The following is a 17,166-nucleotide window of genomic DNA, read 5'->3' as shown; positions in this document are numbered from 1 at the left end:
TTCAGTATATAATAAAATATTGTGTAAAATGTTGGAATTTAAACTGGCTCTAGTGGCACTTACTGGCTAATAATAAAGACAGCATAAATATGACACTGTACAGTATACTCAAAAAATATAAATGCATTGGTAAAACACAAACAGCCCTCTTAAAAATGACTGGAGATTCAGAAATGTCTGGAAAACTCCTGAACACATCCACTGATCAATGTTTACACGCAATGCACAATTGCCGATAATCGGAGTCACATCTGGATGATGTGTTGTGTCTGGGACAGGATGGCACAGCTGCTTTAAAATACATGCAGGCCAGTGGATCCAGCTGCTTCTGTGATGGATGCAACATCTAAAAAAAACATCTGGTTTGACAACCTCCTTACACAAACACTTTAGGGTTAAAGGTCACAATAAGAAAAGAGGTTCCAGAGTGTTGGATTTGGGTGTTAAAAACACGACAAATATAAAAATATCTACAGTATTAAAGTGGCCTTCAGCTCTCATACAGGGCGGCATGAGTGATGGAGATCAGTCATCTGTGTGTTTTTTATAATTGTTTTGCTTGTGGTCTTAATTAGGCATGTAAACTTCTTATCAGTGAAAAAAAAAGACACATTTCTAATTTTAACCCTGTAACACCAAGTGAAATGTATTTGATACACGAGGTTTTTGCCAGTTTTTGAGACAGCTACGTCATTTTATGTTTGTTTTTTTTCCTGAATAACTTACACAAAAATGCCAGGTGTAGCAAAAAAATGGTCAGAAAGTTCAAGAAACACTCCAGTTTTTGGCAATTGTATCATGGTTCAGACTTTACACATTGTTAAAAGATTAATAAAAATGATGATTGTTTCTTTTTTCCTTCTTTTCCTTTTTTTTAAGCTGAGTGTTTGAACTTAAAACAGACAACTATCATCCAGCGAGGGTTTCTTTGTGTCAGCTGGCTGGGATTTCTGCTTCAGGCTAAAAAACAAAGAGGGCGTTTCACAGGCTACCTGACTCTTCTTCCACACAAAATGATCCCTGTGAGCGCGCCACCTACTCTAATCAGAAACAATATCAGATGATGATAAAATGGTGACTAAAAATAAAGATCATAAAAAATATAAGGCAATGCTGTTGTAAATAAGAGATTATTGCTGCAGTTAATATGTTTATTTTAATGCTGAGCGCTCTCTCTGTGCCTCGCTGCACATTAGAGCTCTGAAACATTAATGATGACCAGACTTTAACAAACCATCAGGAAGCATTAAAAACAAAGCTGTATCTAAAACACCTGTTATATTACTTCCGAATTTGAGAAATGACTTTTGGTAACAGATGCTGATGAACTAATGTGTCTACATGGTGCATTTTGACATTTTAGGTTTAATAACAATACGTGTGATTTGTTCTAAATAAAACTAAAAGTCCAAAGTGGTTACTTCATAATGCTATTGATTAAATTTCACATGCAACCCCACATACTGTACGTGTAAGTGAAAATCACAATCAGCAGAAGTACTAGACTGTCTTACAAATGATTCCAGCACATGTGCTTCACTGACTGACCTCTCACCTGCCTTTAGCAAGCTACAATCCAATACCTTAATTAATAGGCTCTAAAAGCTGAGCAGTCATCACGAGAGCCAAATGTCAGCTCAATTATAACTCAAATATACTGGATAACTTGGTCTTAAAGAGACAAAAAAGTCTACCATACATGGAAAAATAACAAATGCAGGGGACATCAGCCACACAGAATAATTTATAATGTCAGAAAGAAATGAAAAGTGTTTTTAAGACCATTTGCATCATTTGTCATTTCTGGAAACGATCTAGTTTCGCTTGTTCTGCAAACACGAAAATTAACATAATTTTGCGTTGTAGGAGATGGATGGTCACCCAACTCAGTGTACCCGCACATTAAATGTGAGCAATGTTGCAGCAAACTACACGGCGAAACCACTGATCGTAAAGCATCAGTCCAGCCTCCTCGTGTGAAAATTACAGTACTTGAATTCAGCTGTAAGCCCAATTACAGAGTGTGCTGTCTTTTACAGGAGCCTAATTACAGAGCGATCAAGATCAAGGCCGTTTCTAGTCTGATGTAGGTCACTTTCAACACGATTAAAATATTATTAACATTTCTCAGTTCGTGCATTTGTCTAAATTCGATGTCTTTTCGGGGAATTTAGCTGCTAAAAGTGCCAACTTAAATGTATTTGAACATGCCACCGCTACTGTAAGCCTAGGCGCTACAATTGCTGTGGTAAACGTGAGAATTAATAGTGCGCACACTCACTTTAAAGAAAAAGATAAATCCTGAATGAATGTGCCATATGACAGGTAGGCCCTCTGCTGCAGTCAGCGCTGCAGCTCGGCCTCCAGACAGCAGGAAAGTTACGGGAACCGTCTGATTACGATGGAATCAATAACAAAACAAAAGACCATGTCTGGGAGGAAAATCGTGGGAAGTGCCGCCGAGGGCCTGATTAGCATTCTGTATTGCGAGTCCCCATAGGCCGTCTCCTAGAGCCCCCAGACCCACAAGTGAAGAATGGCTGCGCGGGAGGGGAGGGGGCGCTGAGAAGAGGCTGCAGAGGGCCAGACGGGGGATGTGGAAAGTCAAGGAAGACAGCTTCACAAAGGAAGGCATGGTGCTGAGGAGGGGGAGACAAGGGGAGGTGTCGGGGGGGCTCGAGGCTGCCACCGTGAAATCAGGCAGCGCGAGGGAACTGGGTTCAAGTTCAACAGCAAATCCCCATCTGCGTGCTGAGGTGATGAAGACGAAGCGTAGAAGAAGACTTTAATGAAGAATCCTGATTGACTCAAACTGTGACTTCATCCCATCTGAGTGCGCCTGGTGTTCAAATGAAACTAAACAGAGAGGAACCTTCTCCTTCACCAGAACTCCATTTACCACTGACGAGTACGTGTCAAAGAAGGACATCACTAGTTGAAGCCAATACCAAAGCAAAGAAGAAAATATAAACATGCGAAGATTAAACATTTACACAAGTGTTTGGTTCACAAGTACATCGAAATACTCTGAATCTCAGCATCAAGCTGGCATCAAATATTTCTATTTGTTTAAATCACTGTGCAGCTGGGAGTAATAACCTTTAAAGAGTGGATTAGATGGCAAGCAGCTGATGACAAAACACTGTAAAAACCTTCTCACAGATTTCTAAGATTCCCGATCACTCACTGATCAACGCACAAACCACACAACAGCAACGCACATATCCTACAGATTACTTGTTTTTTTCTTGGATTGTGAAATGAAAATAAAGTTTCTCAGACTAAAATCCTCCAGGATTATATAAAATACAGGCAAAAATACAGGCCAGTTCCACCCCTCGGCCTCCTAGTAGATCCACCTATGGTATCAATTTCAAAATTCCACGTTACCTCATTCTCAGGTTATCACATTTATAAGATTTTCAGAAAACCTGACCTCTGATGTTGGCCTTGAGGTTGAGTTCACTAATATTTGAACTCCGAGATCTTTAATAGATCCACCTATGGTATCAATTTCAAAATGCTACATGCTCTAGTTCTGAAATGATCGCATTTACAAACTTGGATGTCCAAGCTACACACCCGCCCCTCGTGAATATCCCAACAATACCCCTCAGATATAAAAGACTGATGGGGTACAATACACTGTTTGCACTCTTCTGTGCTTATTCTAACTACCAACTGAATCACCAGGTTTAGACAAAGTTCTTCACTTCAGAGAGGCAACATCTTTAACATAATAAATCGAATGATTTGGAAGAACACCATATAAAAGCGTTGTCATGGGATATTAAAAGAAATTGATTTTTTAATATACTGGTTCTACTAGTTACTGGTGGAGGATATACCATTTTTGAGCTGATTTTATGCTAAATGTCAGCCAACAGATCTACCAATGAATGGGACTGACTGTCCTTCCTTTATTTTTTTTCATGTGGAATTTGTAAGTACCTTTAGTTATATTAACATGTTAAATATATGTTAGGTAAAGGTTTAAATCACCATGATGGACAGATTTCTCCACACCACTAGGTATTCACCTGCAGAAATACGCAGATATAAATGGAAGCTGTTTATAAAGATTATGCAAAACAAACTCTGAATATATCAACGTCCTCACCCTGCTTGAGGTCAGAAATTAAGTGTGACATCAAGAGGTCTGACCTCAGGGCACAAGGACAATGGTCACTTCCTCCTTACTTCATCACCTTTCTACACACGTTTAAGTGTTTGCATTCATGCATGTGTGTGCGTGTTTGTGAGTCATGGGAGAGTGTGACGGGAGGAGGCTGCACTGCATGACCCTTGTTGATGGCCTTTTAAATCCACAAGTTGTTTGACCTTTGATCCCTGTGATTGTTGTTCTGCTTCCTTGCAGGTCTTTTGGGATTTCCCATAAAGACACCTGTGAAATCCTGCTGGTTGGTTTTTATGCTGACTCACACGCTTGATTTAGTATTATTAATTCTTGCTGAAATGGACAGTGAGCAGGGGATGAAACAGTCAAGTTAGTGTAGCAGCATTACAAGCAGTGATCCACTCCTATTAACTGCTCAAACATTAAAAATCTACATTTTTATAAAGGCTTAAAGAACCTTTTTTAAATCATTGAGCTGTTAAAGTTAAAAGTTATAGGCGTTTCCTGTGAAACTAATAATGAAAAAGGTTCAAAATAAACAGCAGTTGCCTGTGCTTGGTCAAAAAGTTCAAACTTCTCTTTAAAGACTAACGGGGAAATTATGGTTCAGCCGAGGCAGCACATGAGCGGCCCCTTGGCAGCTTTGAGTGCTCGTGTACCTGCAGAGAGTCAAAAATATGAGGCGAAACCTCTCTGTGGGCCACTCATGCTTGTGCTGCTCTTGGTCCAACCAGCAAAGTTATAACACAAAGAGCTGACGTGAAACCAAGTGTTAAAAATGATGAACAATGTCCACTACAGCCAGTCTGTGCTTTTAATACTGCATTTTTTTCAATCTCTGATCTTTTTTCACATTTTTCCTATTTCCGATGAACTTCACTGTCGATCCCATCCCTATTCTGGCTCATTAGTCAACCAATCAGCATTCTACCAACACGCTGTATCATCTATCTCAAATGGTAGCATGTTTGCAATGGTTGAAAACCCCTCTTCATAGGCTCTCTGTAGAAAAATATCTTGGTAAATGGACGCAACCATGGTACCATATATGGTAATGAAACAAAAATCAAGTAAATTGAAATGTATGACATCTTGATGGGAGTGCGTTTTGATGAAATAATAGACAGATATCAGGTTGACACATCCTGTCCATGGCTGGGGTGGGGGTCAGGGGGGTCAGTGCTGGATAAAGAGGTTGTTGACCTGCTGGTCTCCTGGAGTTTAACCTCTTGCCCCCCTTTGTGATGAAAGCTCAGAGGTTGGGACTCAGTTAGGAGGGGTCAAAGGGGAAGTCTTCCCCGGACGGTGGGCAGGAGGATGAAGCGTGTCGTCGGTCCTCAGCGGACAGTGGCAGTCGACTTAAAACACGTGCGTGCTCAGGCTCACCAGAATCTAACGGTTAATTTCTAAATGTATGCAAATATGTTCAGGCTGGTGCAGAAACAATAAACACACATGTTAAAAAGAATGTCCTGACTTTAGTTTCTGTTGCCACGTTTTGCTAGAGATCATGCATGGGAATGCTCGGCTCAGTCTTTCCCCACAAATGAAAGCTGTCTGAATTTTATTTTCCACCCAGAAGTCCTTCACTTGCTAGTTTTCCATTAAAAAAAACAAACCCATGTCTAGTGAACACTGGTGAACACTTTGTGAATTATCCTTCAGACCATTGACAGGGGGGCGGCGAGCTCGATGGGGAAACAATATCTCATAGATTGCAATGAAAAAACAAAACAAAAACCGATCCATCCAGGCGAAGACACCGGCACAAAACATGGCTAGAAATCAGCCATGAGTATGTCATGGCACGCTGGAGGGTCTGACTACTTAATTAGACATATAAAAAGGCTGGGTCAGACAGAGCAGACAGGGAAAGAAAGGCTGGCGAGATGAGGCCCTTCAAATTGTCTGCGTCACACTGTGGGAGTGTGTGTGTCTGGATGGCGCTGTGAGAAAGTGTGCGCCGTGTCGTTTGCATGTCTGAGTCTCGCCTGTGTGGGTCTGCGTCCGACTGCGTGCAGGAATGTGTCTGTCTGGTGCATCCGTGTGAGTTATTGAATAACATGTTTAAGGCGCGCTGTGGTGGCTTTTTTTGTTTGGTGTAACGGAGTCTGATTGTGTAAATCTGCTTTAAACCAGACGCACACACACACACATAGAAACACATGCAGCAGTTTAAGAGCACACAAAAAGCATCAGAATGGGAATCTTAAAGATAAAAACATTAAACTACTTTTGTGGTATGAAGCAATAACACATGCTAAAAATACGTGCTCATGAATACAGAGCTCGGTTGGTTGAATCGCGCCGTTGTCGGCCAGCAGATTCAACCCTCGCGGGGATCGAGATTATTAAGATGCATGACTGATTAACAGAGCAGCAAAGAAGGTAAATACTACATCATATTACATTTTTCTGTCAGGCCTCCCCCTGCTCTTTATTTTTTATTCTCAGAGATTAAATTATCAGCATCACTGAATCATTTTTCTCTAAAAGTTATTTATATACCACAAGGTCAAACTATGAGAAATCAGCGACAAGGAGTCACCAAGAAGTTTGCACTTCGAGGTCTGTTTGAGGGTGACGAGGAGCCTCACTGCTTACATGAAGTGTTTGTAGCTTCAGGTTGTAGCTTTGTTTAAAACTGAAGTTGGAGTGTATGTTGCAAGGTTGAGCTAAAAACTCTTAACTGGAAAACGTCATGAGGTGAAAGAGAGCCGTGGTGCTCAGATGCAGGACTAACCAGCTGGCGTTGTTAATGTGTTCTGCTGTGGTCAAACTACAATATTATGAAATGTAGTTCATTCATCTAGCCTGATGTAAACATGGCTGAGGTTGAAATTTAACCTCCTGCCACCCTGCACCCTCATAAGGGGACTATTTTTGGCTTTCCTGGACTTTACACTTTATTGTGTTTAATCCTTTCTTAAACAATGGCGACTTTAATGTTTATGCTGTAAAATAAACCCTTTTCCCCCATATGTAGATCATAGCTCATCTGAGATCTTTAGGAGAAACACCTCTACTTCTACATCGCTTTGTTCTCAAGTCTGCCTGTCTGTCAAGCCTGCCCAGCACAATAACGAAAATACTCCATCAATCTTTAATGGCTGAGGGGTAAAAAACCCCAAAAAACCTACTGCTGGCTGCTCCCTGTGGCCACCACAGCAAGTAGCTCTGTTTGATCAGACAGAATTTATGCCGGATACTCTTCCTGACACAAACCCAACAGAAATCAGTGTGTCTGACTCGAATCAACCCAGCAACTTTCACTTGTCAACCAAATGTGTTAATCACTACATCAGCTCTCCAACTCTGTTTATCCATTAAAAATTCCTCAATGTGCTCACAAGTATTATCTTGTGTGCTGACGTAAAACTGTTTGACTGAAAACCTTGACGGAGAAATGAAGCACATGGGAAAGTGGATACTTGAGGCTGGCTCCAACAGCGAGTCAATCTCCAGACTTCACATGGTAAAGAACCCAGTTTGCAGAAGAAATAAATATATTTGCATCCTTAAACATATCATTCATGACAGCTGTATAGGAGTTTGATTAGTTTATTAGAGTACAATAGTCAAATGCTATGCATATTTAACATGGTGAATGTGTTTTTAAGTGTCTCTAAGGCACCCATGTTTTGGTAAACTTAGCTTTTTCTATCTGTTTTGGCCTTTTATCCACACAAACATGAAGCATTTTTAAAAACCAGGGTGCAAATGTGAAGTTGAAAAACTCCTTTGAACAAGATATCTGGAAATTTTGCCTCACAACATTGAAAGGTGCACGCCTCTATCGCCTGTGTTATTGTTTATGACCTTTAGGAAAGGTAAGGAAAGCAGTTATCGCATTCACAAGATTTTCAGAAAACTTCTGCTGCTGTAGCCCATCTGCTTCCTGGTTTGACATGTTTTGTGTTCAGAGATGCTCTTCTGCATACCTTGGCTGTAACGAGTGGTTATTTTTCTGAGTGATGCATTTCTATCATTTCCAAGCAGTCTGATCATTCTCCTCTGGCCACTGGTATCAACAAGGTATTTTCACCCACAGAATCGGCGCTCACTGGATTTTCTCTCTCTTTATTATTTTTTTATTTTCTGTTGGTGGTGTGGGAAAATGGGAAAATCCAGCACCAACAACCATGTCCAAAATCAGTTAAAATCACCTTTTTTCCTCATTCTGATGCCCAGTTTGGACTTCAGCATGCTGTCTTGATTATATATAAATATGACTAAATGTATTACCCTGCTGCCATGTGATTGGCTGACTGGATAATGGAGTTAACGGGCAGTTGAACGATGTCCCTCATGAAGTGTCTACTGTGTATTTGTCCTCTCATTTCAACACAGCACCCTCTTCAGGACATTAAATACTACATATCTGAGCAGGTTTTGATATTAACCCTAGTTTAACTGTGTGAATTTTAGCCTCCACCGTGTCTCTTTAGACTGACCCGGCCTCCAACATGTTTAAACTACATTAAGTGAATCAGGGACTACATAGAATGTGTCCCAAGAAGTCGTTAACGGTCGAAACAACCACTTATAATAATCACTTATTCTTACTCACTCAGTGTTGCTTGGAGCAGACATCTCTAAGTCAGCCCGTGGGTGAGAACCAACTGGGAACCCTCCATCCCAGCTGCAGCTATTTGTTGTCTGTGAAACATAGAGGGGAGGTCAGAGGTCAAATAAGTTCACAGGAACACGATGCTTTCACATGTTAATGTTCCAGCACGGCACAAGAAAAACACAGTGGTGATTATAATGTTTTTAGGACACTGTTTAGTGAAATGTGTCGTAAACTCACGTTTGATGGATGCATCTGCTTAACTGGCGAGTAGAAATGAGACCGGGGTGCTAACTGTTTAAAATCAACACAAGAAAATACAGAGAAACAGGGTAGGGTGGTAGAGACAATTGTGATGATCCAGCTGCATTTAGAGAGTCATAGCCAGTCAGTTATTAGCATGTTATGCACAGTGGTGGAAAGAGGAATATATTAATTATGGTGTAAAACCTTTAACTGAGTGATTCATGTTCAATTCAGTGTTTTCAGATAGGCATTTTGCACTTTAATGCCACGCCATCTGACACTACTTGTTACTTTACAAAATAAAACACTCTAAAATCTTTTCAAACACTGGTATATTTGAATCCACCCAACATTAAGTGAACTAGTTAGGACACATCTCAACCCCCAACAACAAAAACCTTTGTTTAAGTAAGAGGATAAATCCTAAATCTTCTTTTTTTCCTGTGAGTGTGTCCTGGGCTTAGATAGACAGGCTTACAAACATACTGCACCACAGTGGAGGCAGTCTTGTCATACGGGCACGTATGGCTGCCAGTGGAACCGGCTCACTGGTGTTTGTTGGTGATGTGACTGCTGTTAGAAGCAGCAGAATGAACTGTGAAGTGTACAGGGCTATAATCGCTGCTCAGATTCAGCCAAGTGCTGCTTCACAGTGCAAAAGGATAATGACCCAATAGATAATGCAAAATGAGTCTAAGAGGTTCTCAAGGCAAAGAAATTGTGATGTTCTTCGATAGCAAAGCCGGTCAGCTGATCTCAACCTAACAGAGCACCCAGCTTTCCAGTTATTAAATACAAAACTGAAGAAGGAAGGACCCACAAACAAGCAGCCAGGGAAGGTGGGCCAGCTGAGAATTTCAAGGGAGAAAAAATGGTATTTGGTGATGATTATGGGTTCTAGACATCAGGTAGTCACCGACTGTAAATGATTTTCATCCAAGCAATAAAAACAACCCTTAAATCTAAAAGTATAAAATTATGCCTCTGAAAATAGTGGTTTATGTATAGAAACGGTTAAAGCAACATATTTGTAGCCTTCCTTGAATTAAAGCTGAAAGTCTAACCTTTCAACAACATACAGATTTTTTTTTTGTGTTTAATTTAAAATCCTCAGTGACGGTGTGCCTACGGCAGCAAAAACTGCAGCAAAATGTGTCTTGGTCAAGCAAATTAAGGACCTAACTGTACACAACCAGCACTGAGGAGGTCTTAAGACCTCAAAATGCCACTGTTGACCGAAACCCAAGAGTGTCATAAAAAAAAGAAAAAATCAGGGGTGTGTGGGTTGAGTTTTAACCAGCTAATGCATTTAAAGACTCACTTTGGTCATGCAGCAACAACATGAGAGCTGATGGTGTAATCACGGTATCGCTGGCTTGAGACTGCAAGGACCTTTTGTTGCTGTTTCTCTTTCCCCCACCAAGTCTTTACTGTCATCTACATAAAAAAGTAAATAACCCTCCCACCCAACACCCTCAAAATACACTAAATATTACACAAAATAGAACAATGTTACACTATCTCACTAAAAATGGGGTTTGACGCTCACAAAAGTGTTATGAAGGCTATTGTAGAGGAATAGCTGTGAGAACAGACGTGTATGATGCTGATGTGAGCACTGACAATCACCCCCAGGACATTTTCACACAAACAGAGGATGAATATTCAAAAAGAATGACTCTCATGCAGTCATCCAGGAGGTACAACTTCAGCTCCTGGTGCCTCCTGCTGGAGCTCTGCAGCAACTGCAGCTACTGAGCAGCACCGTGAGGTCCGAACACTCAGAAAATAGGACCAAAAAAAAAATATGACTTCCAATGTGTCTGAACTTTTCTTCTAATAATTTTCTGATTTTCAACACAGATGGCGATCATGTTGATCTTGAAATTTAAAAATGTGATTTTTTTTCCCTTTCTAAATGACTAAAAACAGCCAATTTGAAGTTTTTTTTTAATGATTTTAATTATTTTTACTGCACTAGAAATAATTAGAAATTCTGTTTTATCTTATTTTTTTATTATAGCTTCAGCATTTCAAGATTTCTTCTCATCCTGTAGCCAAGATAAACCTGAGAGGGAGCAGAATTCATTTTAAATGACTGAAGAAATAAAGATCAAAATCATTTTGCTGCTATTGTGGAGATACCTGTTTAAAATCTATGTATTTAAATTTATAAAAGAGCTCTTTGCAGCTCATAAACATGTTCAAACAAAGATGGGGAGTTTGGTTTATGGGGGTTGCAACTCCAAAGAAACGGGGAAGGAGGGTTTCAGATAATAATGAACATCAACATGCAAACAACTCTTCCAACATGGAAGATAAACTGATGAAATAAAGTCGTTTTTCAGGAAGTACCTCACCGGTGCAAATATTTCATTTAACCAAAAAACCCCTGAACGTGGTCAAAGTTTAGACCCCAGTAAATTATACTCCCACGTGAAGTGTTTCCCACGCAGGCTGCCGCCTCCTCCTTGTTGCACCTCCACAGGTTCAAATTATAACCTATTTGTCTCCGTGTTCACACGGCTGCCTGTCAATCAGCTCTCCCACCCCCAGCGCAAATTGGTGCAGTGTGAAAACAGCCACTCCCTGATCCCCGTGGGGTCTAATTGGCTCGGATTTAAGAAGCCATTATATCAGTGGAGCTGATCTGAAAGCTGCAGTCTGCAGGCGGCCCGTACTTTTCATCGTGCTGAGAAACCGATACAGCTGCATCCAGCTGCTGCAGCCTCAGCCTGCACTCGCCTTACACTCCACAGAAGCTAACGACTCCTTCTGATATTTGTCACTGGCTGTTTGCAACGAATGATTAATTTTAAAAAGAATACTAGCTGACATATAATTCTAATCTTTAGTAATCAATACTGGAGGCAGGCCTAATTGTGTGTTTGGCTGTGACAGCAAGAAACAGTAAGGACTGAAAATTTTAAAAAAAGAGAGCGAGAGAGAGAAATGCTTGTGTTAGATATGTATTCATGAAACAGTGTATAGTGTTACAAACAAAAGAAAAAGCAGCACAGATGCTTCCTTATTTTATGTTTTATGAGAAATAACTGAACAAGAGCTTAGCCTTTAATGGCCATCACTGGCAGTCGTATGGTTTGCAGCATTGCACATTTAGAGCATGAAAAGTGCTTAACCAGTGACATTTTAGTCAAGAGCCGTGGTCTCAAACTGCTTTAAGCTCTAGTTTGAAGCAGTAAAACCAATGCATAATAACCTACGTTAAAAACACCCAAATAATTTTACTTTCTAGATTTTTTTGTGATATCATCCATTTACATTACAGACAATGAATGGATTAAGATCTCTTTTTAAAAAAGTGCAATTTACCATCTCAGTTTTCATTACTGGAAATGCTATTATCCTAACGCCATCATAAGGCTTAATGTGGTACATCATGCTGAGAGTAAAGTCTTTGTCAGTAACAGGCTGCAAAACTGGTGAGGATTCAGACCTGTGGATCACGTTAAATTAAATCTCATCCATTCCAATGATTCTGCTGCAAAATACACACGAACGTTCAAAAAAAGGTCATTCCCTCCTTCTCCGCAGTTCTGATCAGCTCACCGATTACTGTAAAATAAGCCTGAAATTCTTCAGTCTGTTTACTGAGGTCTATGTTCATTACTGTCTTTTAAGCACCTTTGAAAATGTAAATATGATTTTCTTTTTTTAAATGCAAAATTAAGAAAATGCAATTTGTAGACACACACACGCAATTACATGTCAGTTACATCCCTGAATATTGTAGTATTAAGTCCAGAAATCAGACACCCAAAACAAACAAATAAACAAACAAACAGAAAGCTTCTGCATTTTTCCAAATTGGAATTCAGAAGCACGAGCAGCAACAAAGGCTGTTTGTATCCCAGCGAGCTGTGATGGTGGGGTGAAGGAAGGGCTGTGGGTACAGCTCAGTGCCGAGGTTCCCAGCCAACTTGGCACGCCTTTTCAACTTCGCCCCCCCCCACCCCCCTCTTTCTTTCTCTTACTTGTGCAGACGAACGCAATCGTGTTAAGTCTTGAAAGGATTGCCCGATCATTAGCGATATCTTCGGGGGTAAATCATCCTCCGTTTCTCCTGAAACTCTCAGCCGCCATCGCACATCGAATCGTGTAAAATCTGCCACACGTGATGTGGAGAAAGCTTTTCATTGAGAAAATTTGAAGAGCAATAATTCTTTATTTTGATATTTATGGTCTCATTTTTAATGTAAATGTTTTTTTTTTATTATTACATTTTATTTGCCTGTGGAAATAGTTTCACTCTGACTAGTAGCTGATTGGCTGATGGAAAGAAACCATTAATTTTGGGGGTTAATTTCAGTACAAACGTTTTCTATTTTTAGCTTTTAAAAATGTGGAGATTTCCCAAATTTCTGAGCTTTATAATCATTTAGGAAACACATATATTTAGTTCATACTGAGTTTTCAAGACTCAACTTACATGTATATATTTTAAAGGTTAAAATATTACCTATAAATGCCAAAAATAACCAATAATTGTAAAAAATAGTAACGGAGCTGAGCAAAACTGCCACAAAAAGTACTCTTCACTCAATTTTTGTCCCTTTGTTTCACTCCTCTCCCTGCACTTCTCTGCAGCAGTCACTTTTGGGCGTCAAGCGCCTCACACTTGAGGTTTGAGGAGGTGGTTCCTCAATTAGCGAGCCACGCGTCCCGTGGAAGAAAGAGGAACTCCATAAGCAGTCCTTAAAGCCTGGCCTCTGTTCACTCTCCCCTCACCCCATGACCTCGGGGGTCACAGGCCACAATGCGCTCCCGTCCGGAACGGTGTTATCGGCTCCACGACAAAGGGGACGGATACCGACCTCCCGCTTTCAGGCCGAGCTGTGTGAGGCTATTCAGGGCCTGAGAACTGTGGTCCTGCTCTGGCAGGGACACCACTCTCATCAGCTCTGCTCTGTGAATTCAGCTTCACCCCTCGATCACTTCAGATAGTACAGACCTGAACTGCACACACATATAGTGCACAGCAGGGAAGCTGCCTGGGGCAACTACAGACCTGTACGTGTGATCAGTGAGCAGCACTAATGAGGAACTGTTTCAAGCAGAAGTAAATCAATGGAAGTACTGGGAAAGAAAAGCAATTCCTGTTTTTCTTCACACAAAACTACTCTTTCAAAGTTACGTCAGTTGTGGCTGAAACCTCTACTTTTATCTTACTTTATTATTATCTAACTTTCTACTTTCTACTTTTAATTATTGTACTTTAACTGCAAATCTAAACTCCAAATAAATTATGATTTATTATAAATGGTTACGCTGGGATTTTACTGATTCCTTGAGGGCAAGCTATCCAATATAAATAGATAGATAGTTTATTGATCCCACAGGGGAAATTATTGCGTTACAGCAGCGGAATAAACATTAAAACTAGTACAGTTTAAAATAAATAAGTGCCACAAGTGCATAGTGAGGGGCTTATAATGTGAGACGTGCAGTTTTTATATATACACAGCAGTGATAAAAAAGACAAAGAAAATAAAAAACAAATATAAAGTTGAAGATGAGGAAAAAGTAAGACTGACAACGTGCAAGAGAGTGGTGCAAATCTAAAAAACACAACTGCAAGAAAGTTAAATACAACATGTGTGTTTCACGTGTTACAGAAAGAAAATTCAACACTTGGAAGAGGTGGAGCAGACATATCCAAGTCTGTGCTTAGACATGTTTGCTTTTAAATAATCCCAAGATGTAACAAATATACTGAAACACACAAAGGTGTTGACATTAATAAAGCAGGTGAGTATCGTTGTGTTGAACGGCACACCAAGACAATTCTATACTTTTATACTTTCCTGCTAAACATCCTAAATGAACTGATTAATTTTTATTAGTAAAGGTTTTTAGCATAAATCAGAGTTCAGGCTTACACTGAAGATTAATTGGAAGTTTCAGCTTCCTTCTATCAGTAAATTAAAGGAAATACAAGAATAAGGAGATAAAACAGATTTTTAAACTGAACGCATTATAATCCACAGCAGTCTGAGGTATGACCTCGGTAGGTTGCAGATTAGAAATTCCCAAATGGATTATTCTCTATAGCTGCAAACGATTTTATTCCTTTTATTTCAAGAAACTTACTTGAAAGAAAGTGGTGGAAAATTCAAGGTAGAAGAAGATTTAACAAATACTGAGACTGCAGTGCCTGAGTCTCATAGCAGCTGTGTTTATTTGAGCCTTTCTGGTTATTAGTATGGCAGTCAGCGACACGTTTTTTGTTGTTGTTGTAAGTGCTCAGCTGTGACATTAAACACTCCATCGTCGTCTCCTGACAGTTTGCCATTTAGTCTCTCACGTGCAACAAATCGTGGAACAATGCTGCCACCTGGTGGTAGAAAAAAACTGTAACGTGCAGCATGTGAGCTATGATTGATCGCTTTGAAAAATACCGCTTGGTTAAAATTCTTTATTATTATTAATTACAAATCGAGAAATAGAAACTTGGTGTATCTGCAATAATACTTACGGTAAATAATAATTAATTAATTACAATTATGTCTGTTTGCCCGTTTAAATGGCTCTCTCGACGCTTTTCACCTTTTACTTTGAAACGCTGCACATGCTAGCGTCCGAAAACACTCAGTTTCTCTTTCTCAATTATCACTGCACATTTGATTCACTGACACTTTAATCCGCTATAAAACAAACAATTTAAAAAATTAATTAAAAATGCATTAAAACTTACTTTCTCGCTGTTATTGTTCCTCAATTTTCCTTACTTTCCCACCCGAAACCACGACACACATTTTGGTAGCCAATGAGCATTTAGATTGATCACTCGATTACCAATAGGAACGTCTATACAATCACCCCCCTCCCCCCCTGATTTTAGCAGCCACCTACGTTTAAACTAACCGGATTCACCTCATATCAGTTAATGCTGTCAATGTTTTGTGATTATTTTACTCTGCTGCAAGTAAAACTTCACTAAACTGCGTGAAATAAAAATGAGAGTCACACTGATTCTGTTTATGTACACGGCAGTGCTCACACGGCAGAAGAAAGCTGTGTTGAATTAAAATACCACAAAGTAACATTCATGTAGTAAATTTATAGTAGATGACTCCTGGGTGCACTAAATACGCATTAAACCCTGAGGAAATTTCAAAATAAGAGCTCTTCTTTTTCTTGGTTATTTTTTCTTAGACTTTACCTAATTTATCAAGAGTATTAAGAACAGCCTTTCCCTCATTTTTAACTTCACTGATCTGTATTTCTTTGAAATGATCATCTCGTCTAAAGAAAACTCGTCTAGCTTATGAATGAATTTGTGTAGTATCATAAATTAGTGTCACTAATTAAATTTCAGTCTCACCTGTTTAAAACTTGTCTCCAGTTTTTGATTTACTGACTGATATTTTTTCTTTTTCTTTCTCTGGTGATGGTATAGGAGAAACAGGTCACAATTCAGTAAGCTGCAAATATGAAGGTGATTTATTTCTAAAGAATGAGCAACCATATTATCCTCAGAGTTTCCTTATGTTAACAAAAAAACCTAGTTAAAAACACAGTCTATAGTATATCTTACTAAAGTGGAATCACATAGAAACACAACAGAGTGTCAGCCACTGCAGAAAACCAATATACAATTTTGAAAAACAAAGTACACCCTCGTTCATTTCAAAGGTTTTACATGTTAGAACATTAATTAGAACATTAATCATCTTCTTCTCAACAGGTCAAAATCGAGGTAATGAGGAAACTAAAAACATGAAATTACTCACCATTACATTATGTATTTAACAAATACTGAGCCAAGATACAGAATCAGCATGTGAAAAATCCCACCCCAAGTTCACCTGTACTGCAAGTACACTCTTACTGGTGTGTAATAACACAAATAATCATATCTTACCTGCAGTGGGTGTCTCAGAAAATTCAACCCAAGGTCAGATAGTGCAAGAAAAGAAAAAAAAACCCAAAGGCCTCACTTAACATGTTAAATCAAAGTCCATGACAGACAAATAACTGTGAAGCACGGTGGTGGAGGGCTAATGATTTGGGCTTGTTTGCATTCAGTGAGTCGACCATGAGCTCCTCTGTGTACCACAGTGTTGTAAAGTAAACTGTGAGGCCATCTGTCTGACAAATAAAGCTCAAACTGGGTCATGCAGCAGGACAGTGACCTCGAGCACAGCAACAAATCTCCAACAGAATGATTTAAGGTGTTGCAATGTTCACA

The 17,166-nt window shown here is 39.6% G+C and overlaps 1 long non-coding RNA gene across 1 annotated transcript; it reads right to left on the bottom strand.

Annotated features, from left to right (window-relative positions):
- Positions 1-7,721: 7,721 nt before the first annotated feature.
- Positions 7,722-15,733, bottom strand: LOC309698040. The gene is made up of 3 exons (XR_014273989.1): positions 15,670-15,733; positions 8,949-9,002; positions 7,722-8,797 (listed from the first exon to the last, which is right to left on the bottom strand). It is a non-coding gene; the product is annotated as an uncharacterized lncRNA (long non-coding RNA).
- Positions 15,734-17,166: the final 1,433 nt, after the last annotated feature.

The sequence above is a fragment of the Aulonocara stuartgranti genome (genome assembly GCF_965226115.1).
Source record: "Aulonocara stuartgranti genome assembly, chromosome: 22".
Classification (NCBI taxonomy): Eukaryota; Metazoa; Chordata; class Actinopteri; order Cichliformes; family Cichlidae; genus Aulonocara; species Aulonocara stuartgranti.
The sequence above is the reverse complement of the archived record's forward strand: the minus strand, read 5'-3'. Positions and strand labels throughout refer to the sequence as shown.